At 38.0% G+C, this 20,961-nt stretch overlaps 1 protein-coding gene across 4 annotated transcripts in view; it reads left to right on the forward strand.

Annotated features, from left to right (window-relative positions):
• The window catches only part of LOC148642033 (rap1 GTPase-activating protein 1-like), a 233,997-nt gene that overhangs the window by 112,667 nt on the left and 100,369 nt on the right, over positions 1-20,961 (forward strand). The window lies entirely within an intron of this gene.

The following is a 20,961-nucleotide window of genomic DNA, read 5'->3' on the forward strand; positions in this document are numbered from 1 at the left end:
TGTGGGAATGTGAAACTTGGCATTTATAAATACACATTACAGTAGTAAGTACACATGTGCTGTTCACTGTACAATAGCCTTACATTTTTGCTTCTAAGTGGAATTGTTCTTACCTTCTTTTCAGCAGTTTGGTCATGTTGAACAATGCTTACATAAATATTCTATTTTTGCTAACCCAGACTACATGGAATTATGATGGATCTTGATTTATTAAGGAGTTTTCAAATTCCACAATGAGGTGATGATATACTGTACAGTAGATCTAGTAGCTATAGTGAAAAGTATTCATAAAACAGTAGCAAGCATTGCAGCAGGTGCCTTGAAAATCATGTATGGAGAGCTGACATAATTTGCAAGCAATTCTGGGAATTAAGTTTACCTGTAAAATGGAGCATCATTAAAAAGCTTATTACAGTTGAAAGAATATCGCTGAGTTCTTTTAATTAGATACTGCTGTGGGATGATCTAATTCCACTTACAGACACATCTCTGATGAGTTGCTCTACTTCAAAGAAGTAATCCTTGACCAAATAAAGATGATTTTAAAACTTTTTAGGGGGTCACACCTGTACTTGTTACATTTTCTCAGACAAATAATTCTGCTCATGCAGTATGTCACTTGCTGAGACTAGCTCAGTCTTCAAGTAGGTTGGTTCTTGCTGTATGCCAGTGTTTAATGTTTGAAAACCTATTCTGTATGTAATGCCAAATTTCGAGACTGCACCCATTTCTGTACAGGTGTATATATTTATCTCTGTACCTTAAAGATTAATAATCAGCTATCACACTATCCCACATGTTTTTTCTTTTGAAGTCCTTTTGCTACAGTATAGTCTTTAAAATACATTACTGTATACTGTTCTGATTCTGTGGTTTTCCAGGTTTTCTCTTATAGTCAACAGGTGCTGTATATAACCTTGTCGCCTACCCCTGAGTATCTGTCTATCTGTGGTCTTTCAAGGTCATTCCTGCTGCACTGAACCTGCCCTGAGCTGCCTGTTTGCATCTGAAACCAAGCTGGTGTGCAAGGTGTTGACACTGCTGTCCAGTTCCCTATCTGTTTTGTTGATTGTACACTCCAAGGAGCAGTGATCTCTGTTGCTGACACCCTCATAGTGAGCCCAGCTCCAAAAACAGGGACAGCGTTTGTGTTGATTAGAGATAACAATAACATTGGACGATACATGTTGTTTTCATGCAATGTTGTCAGATCCTTGAGAGATAGAAACGGCAGTAGTAGAAAGCTATTTCTTTCAGCTCAAAGTGTTGAGTCTGTATGCTGTAATTCTTATTTAAATTGTTGCTGTAAATAAGCTAAATATATATTTCCTAGTGCTTTCTTGTTTCCTTACTCCCTTTGGTAAGGATTTTTTCATTTGTATTTTGTTCATTATAGACTGTAGTTAGAAACCCGAGCTCAATGCAGGATTTTTCTCTGCAATAGTTAATTTGGAAAAAAACAAAGCAGCAAACTAAAACACGGACACACAGCTGAGATGGCGTACTGTAAGTTGCACCCCTGCTGTGGTGACTCAGGAGTTGCAGACTCCTTTCTGGACATTGTGTTGTCATTTCCAGTCAGGATGGACCCCATAGCCTCTCGGAGGAGAAAGCAGAGCACTTGGGAGTTCTTTTAAAACAAACCAAAAGGATGAACTCATCACCAGATGTGATAACATAAGTAGCATGAGGCACATGGCAGTTCTGCTACATAGCTAGGTCTGTAATTTAACATAAATCTCAAGAATGCAGCCTTTTTAGTGTGATCTCCGTCTTTCTACAGGAAGAAGAGGTGTTAAAATTTCTTGGTTTCTGTGCTGCTGTTATTTGTAGAAATCAACTGAAGCAGTTCATGGTCTTGTATTACAAGAGAGCAGTGTGAAAAATGACCTACTGTACTATACAGTACCCATGCCATAAATAAGCCGAGCAACAACAAAGCTCCTCTATGTGTACAGAGTAACATTTCTGTGTAGGCTGTACTTTCACTATTCACTCCTCCTGTGTTCTGTTTTTTTAACACGCAGCATAGAGAAAAATGTCCATTACTGCCTCACTAATCCTTCAAAACTTTAAGGCTTAGTCATTTTCTCGCTGACTTCCAAGAAGGTCAGTGACTAACTAGGGCACTTGGACTGCCAGTTAACCTCCTATCAAAGACAGTTGCCTGAGATTGTCTTAGATCTTCTTTTTACTGTCTTCAGCTTTACATGGTTCCTTTCTGTGATTTCTTGTTTTGCACCTTTTCCGATGAGACCCTGCAGGGTTTTATTTTTGTTTGCTGTCTTGTTTGTGAGTGTGAGTATGCATTTTAACTAAGTTGTCAATATTCTGTATTAAATGCACCAAGAACATCCATACCATCTGGTGTACATGGAAATTATCTCTCAGACTCCCTCCAGGGAAGTTAAATGTCACTGTGCCATCCTTGACATTACATTTTAGTAATGCATTTGCTACTTTAAGGTCAAAATGAGAGGTTTTTAGGAAAATTATTTAATATTGAAGATGATGACTAGTAATGCAGGGATCCTCCAGGGACTGAATTTTCCCAGAAGTGTGAAACCAGGAGGAACAAACCAAATACTTATTTGTTATTCACTTTTTGAGGTTATTGAATCAAATATACTGCAATGTATTTACTCTATACAGCAGTTTCCTTCATATAATTAACTATAACTCCATAATATTGTCAGGAACAAAATTCCAAACTCAAGCAATTTTTCTTTGGTATCAGTCTCTAAGCTTATCCAGGGATAAATGCATGTTGTATATGATGTTAAAAGAAACACCTTTCAGGGTTAAAGCGTCTTTTAAGAATAGTGGTCACTAGCATTATGGGAATGTGAAACATGGGATTTTAGAGACACATTACAGTAGTAAGTACACATATACAGTATACTATACTATAATAGAGTAACATTTAAGTGGAATTGTAGTTGTTCTTACCTTCATTTTAGCATTTTTCCCATGTTGAAGAGTGCTTAGGTAAATGATCTATTTTTCTCATATACTGTAGTTTGCTAACCCAGACAACATGGGATTATAATGGATCTTGATTTATTAAGGAAAGTTCCACAATGTGGTGATGATATAGATCTAACAGCTATAGTGAAAGTAGCAAGCATTGCAGCAGATGCCTTAAAAATCAAAAATACTGCAATGAATGTACTCTATACAGCTGTTTCTTTCATATAATTAACTATTACTCCTTAATAATTAATAATAATTATATTATTGTTTTTCTTTGGCGCCGGTCTCTAAACTTAAACAGAGGCCCAGCCTAGACAGTGCATGAGCTTTGGTCTCAGTACATGAGATGAGGCAGTGTGGTCAAGCAGTTCAATTAAATTAGCTAAACTGGTACCACTCATATTCTGCCAATCCATTGGATTGAAAATGGAACAACTAACTAGTGCAATCATCCTCAAAATTCCCCTCACTTCTGAGAAAAACCCTTGCTACAATCGTTTTAATGATTTGCCTGCATGCTAAAAGGAAGACCATGGAAAATCAGCCATGCATCATGGTAGCTGAGTTAACATGATTTTGAATTTGAGTAAATGAATTTGGGAAAGCCCAAAAACTGGTACGCAACTATTATAATCTCTGTTAGAGTGTATACCTGGAGGTTTGTAGTAGTAGCCATATACTGCGGCACAATTAAAGAGGGATACATAATCATCTTGATATACTGTATGAACGTTTTTACTTTTATAAAAATACAAATACTAGATTGCAACTGGAGTCTTGTTAGACATGCATTTTGGAGCATTTATGCTCACAAACTGAATAGCCCCATGATGTTTTCGGCATAAGTGGCTACATTAAGTAGTTGCAAGCTGAATAAATGATGTATGACACTTAATGTATAACAAGTGTATACACTTAATCTGTTTATACCACTCTTCGAGGCTTCTGGATTATGGAGATATCAAAAAATACAAAAACTGTTTGCACTTTGTTTTGTTTTTTTTACACTTGTTTTACAATCGAGAGACTTTCTGTAAGTAAGAATTCCATTGTACCAGCACCGGTTACATATGGCAATAAAGTTCAAGTCAAGTCAAGTCAAGTCAAATACTTCAAAAATGCCGCTTCATAAATTGGATGTAGCTGGCAATAATCTTTATAGATTCATGCTGAGTTGGACTGAGAACCATAGTTAAACAGAACTGTACTGTATGTAATGATAATAATTAATAAATGCTTACACTTATATAGCGCTTTTTTGGACACTCCACTCAAAGCGCTTTACAGGTAATGGGGACTCCCCTCCACCACCACCAATGTGTAGCCCCACCTGGATAATGCGACGGCAGCCATAGTGCGCCGGTACTCTCACCACACTCAGCTATCAGTGGGGAGGAGAGCAGAGTAATGAAGCCAATTTATAGATGGGGATTATTAGGAGGCCATGATTGGTAAGGGCAAGGTCTCTCATCCAGGTACTGACCAGGCTCACACCTGCTTAGCATCAGTGGGTTGCCAGCTGTGAGTTGCAGAGTGATATGGCTGTATGTACAGTACACATACTGTAATTCAAAGCAGATGTAAACAGCTTTTGTAAGTTACTGTACCTTTAAATAACATTTATTTTAATACTGCATGGTTGATAGATGGACACTGTTAAGAATTTCTTCTACGTTAAAGCTTTATTTGATTTACAGTGGTTTACCAGATCAATACATTTTTTAGTGCTGAAAAATCCATCACTAAATATTTTTCACCATGGTTGTACTTACCAGTAATGTACAGTATATGCATACTGTATAGCATGTACAGTTTGTGTAATTTTCTAAGTACAGGCTGCTGTTGCCAGAACCTCCTTTTAACTGAGATGTTATACACTATCTCTACTTTGGAGGGTATAATCTTAGTTTAGTTCAGAAAGTAAATTTAAAGCTGTTGGAGCATTGTTTACAAGGAACCTGTCATACGTATGAATAAAAACAATGCTGATCGTTATACAAAGATAATTAATTAGATATTATTAGATACTGCTTAAAGATAAACATGATTGATGGATTCCTGACAGAGATTATAGAGGCAGTTTTATAAGAACCTGCGAGAGCTGTTTGTTTGTATCTCAGTCCCAGATGGAGTGGCACTACTGTATATAGCGATTCGCCCATGCTTTGATGTTTCCCTCAGATTTCTGTGTACCACAACCTACAGTACTGCAATTTCTATGCTAGGAACCAAAGAATCTTTGAAACCCTTATGCTGTTTACTTACAGGCTTCACGGCTCACATTCACAGCTTATGTGACAGTAGTCACATCCATGACATAATTGCATCTCTGACTGTTGGGCTGTTGTGGTTCATTTGCTGTACCGTGGCTGCAAAGCGTAATTCTCCACGTGGCGTACAAACGACAGCATCACAAGGGCTGTCTAACGGTGCGCTCTCGAGTGTTTTTGTGTTGCAGTGTGTGGCAGTGGCGCCTGCGAGGCCAGTCTACTATCCCTTCAGCAGCAGAGATCTGCGTGACAGAAAGCTGTGTCTTTTGCTCTTTCTTTTACTCTCTCCAGTCCGTTTCTGGGGCTCTGCACAGTACAGGACTTGTGTGGCTGTGTCTCACTCTGGGCAAACTCCTCCTTACACAGATGCCTCGGCTGGGACATGACAGGGGGGAGGGCAGGGGGCCTTGTTTAAAATAAAGCAAATATCTGGAGATTTTGTACTTCACATATGTTGAATATTAAATTAAATTGAGAAATAACACAGCTACAGCTCAATTTGAAATAATGTAGGCAGTTATTCCGTTCCCTGTTCTAGACTTTGTCCCTTGCCTAGTTTCTCTCTGTCCTGTTGCTGAGATGTACAGCAATTGACAGCTATGGTTCGTGACACCCACAAGAAAACAGCCTGCATAACCGGGAGCCTTCCTCACAACCTGTCAAAATCATGCTTTGCTAAATGTGGATAGTCTTCCTCTCCAGGCCATATTACTGCATATAACTGCCCAGCCAGTCTCAGATCACCCAGACACTCCCAGATTGGTCTCAAACTTCTTGACTCTAGATTGCATAATAATTTGAAAATTAATTACTTTGCTGGCTGGGCATTGTTGCATAATTGACATCACTATACATTGTTAAAATACAGCAATGTTGTATGAAATAAAAATACAAATGGCAATTGCTTTGTGTTTGCCCATTTTATTTCATTATTGTTATTTTGCAGTTACCCATGAGAAAATGTTGCTTTTGCTGTGTGTTCATTAAGACATCACCCTGTGTAGCATTGAGCTGCATTGATCAAGTGCAGCAGCATCTAAATGGTTGATTCCTAGGCAGTCTATAGGAGAATAATCAACATGTTTCAAGTGAGCTCCGTTTACACATCAACATGTTACAACTTAAAGAATAAAAAAGATGCATTCTGTCTCTCGCGAATCCAGTTGACTTGGAGCCACTTGGGAACTATACTGTGATACATTTATTTGGTTTTGGTATACTTGGGTGTATACTGTAAGCTCTGACTCCCCTGTAACCTTGAACTGGATGAAGCAGTTAGAAATTGGATGCATATTTTGGTGTTGGGTTAGTTATTTCTTGTTTCTGTTCTGAGCAGTTATTTGCAGAGGAGTTGGGTCACTTGGCTCTCACAGTCAGTATGTCAGTATGTTACTTGCACAGTTTGTTTAGGAAACAGTCTCATGTTTGCTTTCTGTTTTAAAGTTATGACAACAAAAGTCAACACATACTTTTTTACAAAAGGTATCATTCGGCAGTAAAAATGCATTATAAGCTATTTAATTAGTTAATATTTGAATATAATTATTGACAGGCGTTTTATCACACTATAAACAGTGGGTGATCTTAAATTTGTTGAAAATGCAATGATGGCGTTTCAAATTACTGTAGAAGAGCAAGCAATTCTTACAACTTCCGTTCTTAAATCAACATGTTCTGATAAAGAACAGCACATTAAACACTCATCAGCAATTTTAAAACTTGTTTTCTATTGCTACTATTTTCACATTGACTGGTATATTTCCAGAATTCAAATTCAAAGCAGGTAGAATATTAACTGTTTTATTGGTTTCAGTAAAAACTACCAAGCAGTCAGGTATGGGATGTTTTTGTTTCTAAATTTGATTTAAATAGGTAAAACTCGCATGCTAATAGATTTTTAAAGGAAATGGCATAATGTATTTTAAAACATGTCCCTGTTTTTACAGCAAAGTGATTGCATATTCCTGTACTCAGCACAAACCTCATTTCTGCTTTACTGCAAAACCATTGTGTTGTATTTCACAATAAGAAGCCCTAAAACCTAATATTGAAGGTGAAAGTGCCTAACATTAAAGCAAAACAAACAGAGGCGATCTTGGTAGATAAACATATCAGCATCTGTTATTTCTTCCATTTTAGAAGGGGGATACGTTCTTCTGTTTTTGCATTAATTTCTTCAATATATGTGTTTAAACTGCATTTCATTTCTACTCTACAGTGTGGAAATAGCCTTTTCTATTTTAGTAAAAATCACAATTTTAGTAGCATGCAATGTGAAATTAAATGTAATTCAAAAATAAAAGGAAAAAGGATAGATTTGTAATGTCTTTGCTGTCATAAAACTTAACAGGACACTGAAATGAGCCTCTCTTCTTGGAATTGAATGGGTTCTTGCTGCTATGTTTAGTTCCCATTTTGACTTATATTCACATCAAACAATTGTAGTCACTTTTGTTTCACACTCCTATTGTCCTTTTCATGAACATACAACTGCTGGTACAGGATGTCCCCCTATTTAACATTTTGTAATGGATTGTAGAGTTTTTTAGCAGATGTAGCAATGTCACATTTTATAAGTGTACTTTAAGTATTTCCTAGTCACTATTTAGCAATAGGAAGTTGCTTTAATATCATGATTGTGCATTTAAAGAAAGTTTCTTTCTGACTTGCCCTTGTGGGTTTTTCTGAAGATCCCAAAAGTGAAAGCTTTGCTTGTTATAATGAAGTCACAAAGATGGGACATTTTCTCTGTCTGGAAATGGCCTTAGGGCTGAGAAACAAATGCACTTCAAATTGAGAGTGATGCTTAAAAAATATTTCATCTCATGTTTCTAAATTGAAATTCTTTGTGTAGGAATCTTTTTTTTTAGTTAAGCAGTGCTATTCTCAATTTGCAGTGTGCGTTAAAGCGATCTCTTATGCTTATGGTTTTTGCTGCAGCTTCCATATTGTCTTTAAATTTTCTAACCGTATACAGAACGGTATACAGTATAGTGTATTATCCAACGAATTTGCAATCAAGATCTGGAAGAGGCATTCAGTTTTTGACATACTACCTGCTGAACAGGACCTGACAGAAGAGTCAGAAACGATTCGAGGAGTAGTGTGTCTCCGACGATAATGTTACAGTATGTCACAAGAGCAGATGAGCAAAATGGGGAGAGGATTCTGACTGCCTAATTAATGCACACGCTAACCCATTGGGGTTCTGCAAATTGTGGGCCATTGTTCCTGGACTCCTGTTTATTTAAACCCGTCTATTGACATTATCCAGGACAGAACTAGTGACATTCTTCTGCAAATGTAAGATCTTTAGTTTTCATTTTAAAAAATCTTAAGAATGACCATTTAAACGTAAACAATAAGAGCAGCTTTAGAAGGACACTTTAAAATGTTGCAGATACATTGTAGAAAGAAATCTCAATATACCAAAATAATCTGCATTGTGAGTAAATGAGTTTTGAATGATTAAATTAGGACTGTAATGCATATACACAGTGATTAAATGTTTGCATACTTTGCATACAAAAGTGTTTATCAGAGCTAAAGCACTGCATCTTACAACAAAGATACAGTGCTAATTACACGCTTCTGTTTTAATTAAATGCATTATCCATTAAAGTCTAGAGAGGGACATAGCACTGTGTTTCAGGTTGTTCTAAATAATCTCAGAAGATATTTGTTCTTAAATGGTACTATACTGTACATATGACAAATGTGCAAACATTTTCTTGAATTATGAACTTTAAAAGTACATAAATATATTTATTTACAGTCCCCTAAAACCACAAACTATTTCACTTCGCATAGTCTGTGAACTCTAGTTTTTGATAATGCAGAAAAAATAAGAGGCTTTCAAGGGAGAGTGAAAACTGTAGTACTGTTGTTGTCCATACATAAACCATCAGCTACAGAAAGTTCTGTTTCTGAAGTTAACATTATAACTCTCGGGTGTTCTTTTTATGTTGCGACTTTTGGTTAAACCCGAAACATATTTTTAAGGTCGTAACAATTATTAATTGATGATTGTTTTCAGATCCAGCTATCTGGCCAAGACTACGGCTCCCTCTCTGGACAGAAGGAGATGCAAAGACATGGTCTTCCCGGCACTCCTACCTGCAGAGTCATTCGCTGTTTGACACATTGCCAGGAGAAATACTGCACTGTGAAATCTTAAGAATCACTATTTCACTATAGTACACAAGTACAATAATTACTGTGGAGTGAACAGACTTAATTTTTCCATGACTCTGAGCCATGTGCGTTTAGTAAAGATCTTGTGCTTGCTCTCTGGCTTTAGTCAGCTGGGGGATGACGTAGTCCTCCACTCCTCTCTGTGAGCATGTGGCTTTGTGGACTAGATGGACACTGCCTTCTGTAGGATGCAGCCAAGCTCTGCAAAGTGTGGGGCTAGTTTCCTCCTTTGCCAACCCTGAAACCAGAAAAGCATGAATGAATCAGAAGAAAAGGACAATGAACAGAAAACCCTCTTCAGGTGTTAGATGAAGGGTTTATCTCAGAGAGCTTATCAGAGATTCCACCAGGTCATTTATCTCTAGGGATTGCTACAGCCTGCTGGTGCTGTGGCACATCTCCCATGAAAAGAGTCTTGCCGCCTGCTGTCACATGCCCAGATGTGCAGATATACCAGGCTCTTCTGAAAGCAAAATGTAGTGATTTGTTCTATTATCCAGCCAGTAAGAGTAGCACCAACAAGTATAGGGTGTGAGGTGAGATTATAAGTAAGCAATTACTGTAGGTACTTCATGTGGAGTTTGATGCTGTACATGGCAACTATCCTTGTTAGACTACCCAAGGAACACATTTAACCCAATTACTTTGCCTTACGAGTGAACCATGGCCGGAAAATCTGCCACTTAATTAAATAGCAGTGGCAGCAGTTTCAGGAGTGCTGCAGGTGTGTAGCGACTTTATACCTAAGCTGATTTAGCAAAAATACAGCAGATTAGAAGCTAACCCCGAGTTAGTATTTACAGGTATATATACAGTATATCAGTAGACCGTATTCTCACCCAGCCCCATTCCACCTTAATTTATTTGGTTTTCCTTACTTCAGGAATTAAGGACGATACTGAATATCGACAAAGATTTCACATTGCTGTACATCCCCCATGTTCTGTGCATGAGAGAATGCATTTCAGCGCTGTGTATTTATTTCATGTGAAATATGTAAGACTTCCATGATTTTTAAGTGTTAACGAATACACATAATATTATTAATAGTAGTAACAGTAGAGTTAATGACAGTAGTTTTATTATCAGTAGCAGTGTTAGTATTATTGGATTCTACTTACAGTATCTAATAATTTAGATACTACTGTACATATGTATGATTACTGTATATTAACTTCATTCAAATGTGGAATTAATAAATTAGTGTTCTTAAATTTGTCAGCTGGAGTACTTCTGCAGATGCCCAAACTGGCTTGATAAACCCTGCAGGTCCAGTATAGTGTGTACTTAATACAAAGATCAAGAGCTTTTGTTATAAACCAGGGTGCTCAATTACAGTACATTAACTTTAACTTTACTGTACATTTGAAGGTCGTAAATCAACATTTTGCGATCAACATAACCAGCTCTTTTGTAGGCTGTTGCCTGTCCCCTCACAGTCAGGATCACAGACACTGTGGGCAGGTCTGAATGAATTCCACTCTTGCCTGATCACACACAGGGAGCAGCCCTGCAGTGCCTCTCTCCTACGCTTGCTGTGGGTGAGAGAGACACTGAACAGGCTTTCTAAATTTGCAGTCCTGTGGTTTTCCTTTCCTCCAAGCGGCTCCGATCACATCTGTTCTCACTTTCCCTTTCACCCCACTGGCAATTCAGAAAGTGCCTCCAGTGTAATTTCTACCTTTCCCATTCTGTTCTGGGTGACAGTAACCAGCAGAGCAATAAAATGTTTTGTATCTATTTTAATTGGTTAAAGAATCATTCCCATTTTAGAAACTCTGTGATTGATACATTTGATGTAAAAACTGTATTATAGTCTTCCAGTTCAATGCCAACTGTTCAAAAATTAAATTTATTTCCTGCTGCTATGTAATGTACCATATCCACTGTAGCACCAGCAGTGCCTCAAAGCAGCCACTGTTCTTCATGAGAATGGAACATGCCTGTGCTGTGCTGTGCTGTGCCACACACATTCAAATCATCATTGCATGTTTCTCTATGACATTCCTGTGGCCTTCTTCTCCAGACTTAAAGAGCTCTAATAATTCCAGAGCCAAAGTTAATATTTTCTCAGTTCCTGTAATTATACAGATAAAATTAGCAAGGAGTGCTCAAATAATTTTGATTGAATAACCATTGAAATGTACCACTCCACTCTTCTTCCATTTAGCACTCTCCGCGGTCCAGTTTTTCCAACCAGGCGTTGTCAGTTCTTGGCAATGTAACTCTCTCTAGGGTGGGTGGCTTTTTGTGGCCGGCCTTCTCTTGGTCTTGTCTGGCTTCTCCTGCTTGTTCCAAAATTAGCCTCAACATGGTCAAGCAGGTGCGAATCTCACGCTTCAGGAACAGCCCGGCAGGTGTTAGTCCTATAACAGAAGGAGGACGGCTTTGATACGCAGTCAGGAGGTTTTCCAAGCATTGCTGCAGCATCAACTTTGTCTTTGGCTGTTTGGAGGTGCATCGTGTGTGGCAGGGTGAGGGCATGAGTGATGGGAGTATGCTTACCGTCATTGCGTCTGTGGGAGTGTTGTAAATCTAATGACAGAAACTTTGGGCTGATTTCAACATGAAGCCTGTAGGCTGTGATCAGCATCCTCAAACTTTTGATTGTGTTTAATGTGGACTGTGAGAGGAAACTGGGACACCCATAAGGAACCAACGTGAACATGGGAACATGGGAAGACAGCACCCCAAGTCTGGGACTGAACCCAGGGCCACAGCGCTGAGAGGCAGCAATGCTAACAACTGTGCTCGATTAATCAGTTGCTTACAATCTGTACATCTGCTACTAAAAAAACACTTCTCTCAGTAAAAGTCTGGATTTTCTGCAGCTGTAAGTGATGTGCTGTGTAGTTTCTCTAGGTCAGTCAATGATGGAGGGATTAGGAAAGTTCAAGGAGTCTGCTAATGGAAGGCATGGTGCATGCTTAATGGAAGCTTCTACTCCAGTCAATTACACATGGAGTAACGCCCTTCAGATAATCTCAGGAGTGATGGAGCAGAAGAGAGTCAGCAGAGGTCGGTGAAATTAGTAATTGTCAAGAGGTGCAGAAGGCCACCCATGATTCATTGATGGTCAGATACAACTTTTAGATTCTGGATTCAAAACAGCTGTTGCTTCATAAGAGTGACAGCTATTTGTAGGCGCAGCATCACGTCCCGTGAACATGAGAAGGGTTTCAAACAAGTAATGCAATTCAGCCCCCAATCCCCAGAACTATAACATTATCAGTGCCATCGTTTGGAGAACCTGTTTTTTTTATATGATACTGAGGGAGATGGGTTCCATGTAATGCTGTTCAATATTGTGGTTAAAGTTTCCATGTAGTTTATTTTTTCAATAATGCAGTAAGTCAATATTCTCTCACTCTTTCAGTCATCCAAGTGTTTTCAGAATCCTTCTGGTAGTTTCCTATAAACAATGAGCAGCTGAAACACTGGATGGGATAATTCTGTGAGGTGCAATTCCTTCTTTTCTTTTCTGTCGACCCAGGGCTGGTCCAGAGTTAAAGACCTGTATAAACAAGAGATTTTATTGTTTTCAGGTTCAGAGTGATGTAACTATCTTATTTCTCCATTGGAAGCTTGAGGGCTTCAGGGCTTATTGAGCATGAACGGATCGTTCTTTGTCAGCTGCTTGCTTCTTTTTTCAGACTCTGTTACTATTATAACACATGTTTACATCCTGTTGAGGAGGAAAAAGAGAGCCCTTTAACATGCAACAGGCTCTGAAGTAGCTTGGCATTTTCATAAGTAGCAAACAACAATGAATTGATATTGCAGTGTGGAGTACAGTAAGTTTCAGGAAGTGATGCAGATGTTGTATGGGTGAAATCATTTTCCCACAGCCTTATCATTATAACCATTCACTGTGGTTAGGTCATCTTTTCCCTAAGGAGTATGGAAGTGGATTATGTAGATCCCGTGATATTGACATGCCTAGATCTCACGGAGGAATGACATCACATTCTGCAAGATTCTTTGTGTAATCTAGGTGTAATCTGGGTTTTTGCTGTCCAACACAGAGCCACAGTGTGTTATGTATTAGACCTCTAAGTGGAGATACTGTATATAACTCCCAATACTTCGGTGATGTCTGATTAGTTTCAGTTATGTAGACATTTTTTAAGTGATGCCACTAATGTGTTTATTGAATGTTCTTTCAACATGACAGATGGTAATACAGACGCTATAGTGATTTTTATTAATTTTAGATGTACCGTAGGGTGCCAAAATTAATTGTAAGTCTGTTTCTCTAAATTTTCAAATTCAAAGCCAGTGGGATCTCTCACATTTGGAAGAAGTTTCTGTTCACAGAATGCACAATGTTTTACGAGAAAGAGGAAATGATTTGAAAAGAGCTTGTTCCTTAAATTCAAGAGTGCATTTTTTAACAACCATGAGTAACCACCAAAATGGGAAGGGAACCACAGTACATGGGAAAAATCCTCTTTGCTTTTTTGAAAAATAATCCCTTGTCTACAGCCTTCCCTTTTCTAGCACAACTGATTGATCTCTGTGAGATACATTTAACATAATTGTTTATTCAATTTAAGTTACAAAGTTATACTGTAAATCTCTATATACTGTATCTCAACTTATGAGTCTGAAAATACTTTTTATATTTTAATACTGTATATTTTTCAAGATCATCCAAATGCTTTTTGCAAGCTCATTCTTTTTCCATACACCTGAATTGCATTTGGGCAAAAAAGCACTTGATGGAAACATTCAAAAGTTTATGCATATACTTAAAAACTTTAAAAAAGTGATTAAATGCTGTATGAACTTAAAAAAGTGGAGTATCTTGGCATTCTCCTCCGGAAAAGGCAGAGTCTCTGTGCTTTAGAGGAAATAGACTCCAGGATAAATCATCTTGTGTGACTGTTATGTCAGTGGTTGACTGATTTAATGGTTGATTGAGTACATTGATTAATTCAATATGACCAGTCATTGTAAAGCAGCACAATTTGTCAGAGCCAACTGGTATGAGTGTTTCTGACACTCTGTGTTATTACAGGTGAGAATGCAGGAGTTCGCGTTTCCATAGTTAATTACCTGACTTAAAGACATTCCTTCCAGATCCCTGGTTGTTGTTCAGGCCAGACCTTAGAGCTGTAGTCTAGGAGAGAGCAAGCATACGTGTCTGTTCTGTACTTCAGCTAGAGCACTTTTTAGTAGGGCTTTTCAAGACATTCTTGCAGTTGTTTTTCTCCCTTTCTTATAAATACAGTAAAACGTAAGTACTGAAACTTTTTGTAATAAAAACATTCATCCATTTTCTAACTGCTTTATCCAATACAGGGTCATGGTGGAGCCGAAACCTATCCCAGTAAGCCCTGGACACAGGGTGAAATATGCCCAGAACAGGGCGCCATTCTGCCTCTGGGCACACACAGACTCTCGAACACACAGTACCAATTTTCCCAGAACCCAGTTAACTTATCAGTAGGTCTTTGGAAATGCACATGGACACGGGAAGAATATTGAAACTCCACACAGATGGGACCCCAGAGATTGAACTCACGGCCTCATTGCTGCAAGCCAGCAGGGCTGACTACTGTGTGACATTGCCACCCTGTAGTAAAAACAATCATTCTGAAATAAACTTGCTATACCACCAGAAAAACTCAAGTGGGGCCTAAGTGTTACACAATGTATGTTATGGCTCATAGCATTAATAGATCTGTGAAATGTTCCCTGTGGGAAGACTTGCTGAACCATAAGTTACATTTTTACACAAAATCATTTTACATACTACAAAAAGAGGTACTGTATAACAGTTTGTTTTTCGATACTTAAATTATTCAAAATAAAAGTTAGGACGTGTACTCAACCATCAGAACTGTGTATTGCATTGAAAGGAATGGTCTGTTTTTGCTTTATTAGGGTAGCTTGCAAATGAGAGAGCCCAAATTATAGCAGAAGCGCCGTAAATAAGTTTTAATAACTAACAAAGATTTGGAGACTAAGTCCTTGTTGTCTTTCTGCAAGTCTGTAATAATTACAGTAAATGACAGCCCACATAATATATTTAACTAATGGTTATTCATTGACCACAAAGCTCCATCATACTGACAGGTTTAAGTACTGTATGTTTTGCACATCTTCTGTTTTTGTTCTGTAACTTACTCACATGCTCTTGTAAAATGAATAATGACGTCGGCTGCAGAACAACAATAGACCCAGAATAGCTGATTTCTCTTGATCTTTCTAGTTTGGCTTCATTAGTGCTGTACTTCATTGTATAACACTAATGCTATAGTGTCCTGTAGATTTTATGCATTTTTTCTTGTTTCTTTTATTTCCTATGCAATTCTCTTATTGCATTTTTTATATTTTATGACATAACCTTTATTTATTATATAACCTTTATTTTTGGCTGTTCCTACTGTATGTGTGTTTATCGTGCTGACTACCACTTCCAGCCGAAGTCTTCCTCAGCCTCAGCTTGTTCAATGTATATGAGGAGGATAGTTGTGAAGATTCAGAGCATCAGCCCTAAATACTGTAGTATTTAGCATATAGTAGTTTAACATTTCCTCTCTGCTGTCCATTGACTGGGGAAGGCTTTTCAGTTGCCATTTTTGCAGGAATCGCTGTACATCAGTGTGCCAGGCAGCCTTCTCAGCACTATAAACTGAAAGAATAATATGATGCATGGTAAGAAGGAAGTTAAATAGTATTGCATGGTGCTGTGATTATAATAAACTGTTCCCTAATTAGCTGCTGTACATTTAATAGAATAATGAAAGGTAAGCAGAAGGAAAAGTCACCCTAACGAGACAGGAGGAAAGGTAATATATTAATAAAAATTTATTGGATGTTGTTATTACCATTTTTTTTCAACCTGTCACCACAAACACATTTGTTCAAATTTGCTGTGTTCCTGCTGTGATTTATGCATGCAGCCTCACAGTGCCATCTACTGCCTAAGGACAAGCTCTCCTCTCCAGGAGCCAGTACAGGGTTCAGGGCTGTGTTAAGACAAGCTCTCCTCTCCAGGAGCCAGTACAGGGTTCAGGCTGTATTAAGACAAGCTCTCATCTCCAGGAGTCAGGATAGTGTTCAGGCTGTGTTAAGACAAGCGCCGCTCTCCAGGAGCCAGCACTAAGCATTCTGCTAAGACAGATGTCCCGTCCATCTTTACTCAGCTTATACATACTATTGATTCTCTTTTGTAAAAACATTTAATGTTATTGATAGCATAAACACCTTATAATTGATCGTATTTGTATTGTCTTAAGTATCTACATTTTCTTGCCAGTTTGAATGATTCATTTTATCTATAGTATCTATTTAAAAGCTATCAATTTTAATATGCAGTACTCATTTCAATTATTATGAAGGAATCCTTTGAATGGAAAAAACAAACAAACAAACAAACAACACATTTAGTCCTAAACTGTGTTAACAGTCATCTTGAATGAATTAGCTACAATTTTTTATACTACTTAAAGGAGGTTGTGGCATCTCCTGTCCAGGCCACTAACTGATTATATCTGAGCTTTTTTCATGGTTCCCCGCAGACAAATTATCACAAGAGATCTTATTCAGGGGGACATTAATTTCAAATAGCTCTGTCCATTAGTTGCCAAGCTACCGAAGATGAGACACTCCACACATCTTCTTGCATCAATTGCGGCAGTATTGCTCTGGTTGACAATAATTGATGCCATCTCTTTAGGGATACACGTCTATATCTTTCCTTTATTTAAACAAGCACGCAGTGTACAAATGTCAATTTGTATACATATTGAATCAGTCAGGTAGTGTGGTTTCTGAAGGTCTTCAGACGTTTCTCCTAAGAAACGGGGGGGCATTTTTTGCTTGATTTTATTTTGCCCTGATTGCTATTGTCAGCAATGTTGGAATGATAACATTAATGGAAAATTAAGGTCAGGCTGTAGGATCCAGGATCTCGGATTACTTTGCTTAGTGCTTATTTTTTATACTGCAGGAGCAAAACCTGTTGGAGATCACATTATTGATACGAAAATAATGAAATACCTAAGACCAGTACTTTTGTACTATTTCTTTACCAGTCCCTAATGGAATTTCACTCTGCATTTGATAATGTTTGTGAATAGAGCAGAATTTATTTCATCATCAGTTGCCTGCAGTTGTACTGTATGTATGATGGGTACATAGTATTTGTGAAATACAGGCATATTTCATGGAGATGGACTGCTTTTTATCTGTTCAGTTCAACACTTTTTCATGCTTTTTTGGTGTGAAATCATGAATTTTCTGTTTACTTTTGTGTACTTTTTGTTTAATATTTTATTTAACTTAAATCAAGCACGAACTGTTATACCTTTTACAATTTTAGCAGTGGATAAACTAAAACCGGGTCTCTATTTCTGTAACGTGAACTTCAGGATGCTTTTTCGGAGATCAACAGCTCACAGATCAGGCTAGTAAGATTAAAGCAGTTGTTCCTGAGGGTTACCACTTTGTCAGACGTGTACTGTAAGTTGGAAATTTTCACTCTGCAGTTCAAACGAGCAGGTTGGACCTACTGTAGTTAATTTAAAATGGTGAAGTTCTTTGCAGAAGTTTAATCATTAGAACATATCCATGCTAAACATGTTTTAGCTGTGCTGTTCATCAACCACTGATTATGCATTTTCATATTGCTTGACCGGGGTTGACCATACATTCTGTGGAGGACAGTGGGTTGCTCGTGACCGACGCAGATTGTTTCACACCAACAGGAGCCCTGGACGTGAAACCAATCTGAGTGCCAGCATAGGGAAATGCTTTTGAAATCAAGGGCTGCCGCTGATTTTGGGGTCTTCTGGAATGGCTTAAGGACAGTGTCAGGTGGCAGATTAATAAAGTCTCAGTTTCCTGTCAGCAGGCCGACAAAGTCCTTCTGGTAATAAAGCAAAACAAAAGCCTAATTCCTTTTCAGAGACCTTATTACACTTTAATAAACTGTTCCCTACCTGAAAATGAGACAGGACTAGTCCTTAAAACAATCAAATATTAATTGTTTAAATAGAACTCTTTTAGTCACTTACTGTATCTTTTTCCCTTTCTACTGGTCATCCAGGTGTAGACCCCAGCCCCCTGTTTCCCAGACGAGCCAAAATGGCTGCCGTTTACAGGGACACTTCAGCTATACAGTCCATTTAGGAGTAAAGATTTCTTCCCAGCCAGAAATAAAACTGAACAATGGATACTTACCAAATTTTAATTGTCCAGCAGTGTATTTATCAGAATAAATACACTTAACACCAACACATTTTTATCAGAAAAGGTCTATAAGTATGATAAAAAACCTTCTTATTTCTATCTTTTAGGGGGGCCTAGTTGCGGTTTATATTGTAGCCTCACAAAGAGGGGAAAAAAGCACTGCCAGATGGACACTAGGCTGCTGGCTAGGAGCACAAGGATTGAGATTACTTGCTCCCTAGACTGTGGAAATATACTCTTAACTTCGGAAACGGAGAACCCGGAAAGAGCACAGAGATCATTCAAATGCAGTCTCAGTGATGAAGCCACAGTCTAGAAAATGGGGTAATGCTGTCTGAATTTCAATTGCTTTCGTCTCTGTGTAAATTCACTAGTAGTAAAACATTTCTGCACCTTGGAGTGCTATCATGCAAGTGAATGATTTGGGGAAAAAAAACACAAAATGAAGCAAATTGGACTGTTTACTTTCGTCTCATCTGTATGTATTACATTCATCTCAGGATTGTTTCTGCAGCTGAAAAGGTAAACCTCCACCCTCCTTCATTTAAATGCACATAAATTTGCAGAGTGCGTAATGGCAAGACTCAGCAGCTACATAATCCCTCCATGTTGCTGCTTATCCAGCCAGCAAATGTAACTGCATAGGAAACAAGGATTCAGAACTTTCCTGACTATAGATGCGTATGTGTTCGCTGCTCACGTACCCAAAGAGAAGCAAGGGACTGTGAATAATGAAAAGGAAATTGAAATATTTTATAAATTGTATTGTATTTAGAGTTTTCACTTTGTTCTTGTTTTCTCCCCGGTTTGATACTAAAGTATATTTCCTCTATTTTTGCTGTTTTTTTTTTAGAATCACCAATTATTTGTGTAGCCTCCAGTTTGAAATATCCAACTATGAATCATAATGTTTTAGCAGTGTCCTGCCATCCTGATCTCACTCTTTTCTTTCCAATTGCTGAAATGCGTAGCTAAAAACATTTGAGATGCCTCCTCAACCAGCTGAAACATAGTCTGGTGAATTTGTGTGTAAAGTATCCTTTAACACTGGAAATATATGCCCTATCTGTTTTACTCTGTGTTCACAAATATTTCACAAGCATACACCCCAATTTCCACAATACATTCTGAAACATGTCAGGTGAAATGAAATACAGTACAAGTCAGTGTCTTTAAATCATAAGCTGTGCTCTAATTAACATTATTCAGTCATTAAAGTATCCCTTTGGGCAAAATCACAGAGTGAAATGAGGAGACATGTATTGTCAACACAGATATGGGGAGAACCGCTTGCAAAGATATAATTGTATGTCTGCAGATTTTTGGTGTATCATCAGCTTAGGTCTCTTAACCAAAGAAACATAGTGCATATATTAATTTATTTTTATACTCCTAAACAACAAATAATGAAAATCACTTTTAAGAAGGTATAAATACAGTTGTTCAATTGCAACAGGAAAACATCTAATCTTACATCCTGGGATTTATAATTATAAATGCTAATTGCTTCAGCCACAATTTGAATTCCTTGAAAGTATTTACTGTATACTGAAGCATGAGTTATGTCCAGTATGGATTCATACACCACCCATTGGCTTAAAAGACAAGCGCAATAACTCATCATCAAAAGGACTGGGCCTATTGGCACGACAGAAGAACACTTAAGTGTTTTATTTAACGAATACCATACCCTATGAAATTGGTCCCTGAAGGAATGGACTGAAACTCCTGAAGCAGTAAATGTGATATGCAAAGGGCATGTGTGGATTGTGAATGAGACATGCACATTAAATGGCTGCTCCTGAATGTTTCGCTGTAGCCCCTCAAAAGAGTTTTCCTTTTAATTTGTCAAAACTTACTGTAAGTGTTGTGAAGCAAGTAGTGTCAGTTCACAGCTGAAATGCTTAAAGGTTTGCAAATGTAACTGAAATGCCATTGAATTTCCTGAGACCCAGTGCACAGCGGTCATGAGCTGTTGTAGACCTGAATGTCACATTAATTAGGAGCAGCTGCAAATTATCTACCTAGGGCTACTGAAACAAAAGGTAAAGTTGATTTAAATGAGGTTTTGCTTCATGCTGCTTTAATCTCCTAGGATATAATTTTCTCATCATTACTCCAGACTCAAGCGAATTGGTGGATGTATTTTGCTAAGTAGCAAAAGTGGCCTAATGCAAAGCTGGGAAAATCTGCTGTCTTGGGCCCAGTTTTAACATGAAAACTGCCAATACTGCACTCAATTATGAATTGCGCAGCACAGGAAGGTACAAAACAGGACACACTTAAACTATCACCTGTCAGAAGGGCTGGAATACTAAAGAGG

The sequence above is a fragment of the Lepisosteus platostomus genome, chromosome 23 (assembly GCF_059453375.1).
Source record: "Lepisosteus platostomus isolate fLepPlt1 chromosome 23, fLepPlt1.hap1, whole genome shotgun sequence".
NCBI classification, from domain to species: Eukaryota; Metazoa; Chordata; class Actinopteri; order Semionotiformes; family Lepisosteidae; genus Lepisosteus; species Lepisosteus platostomus.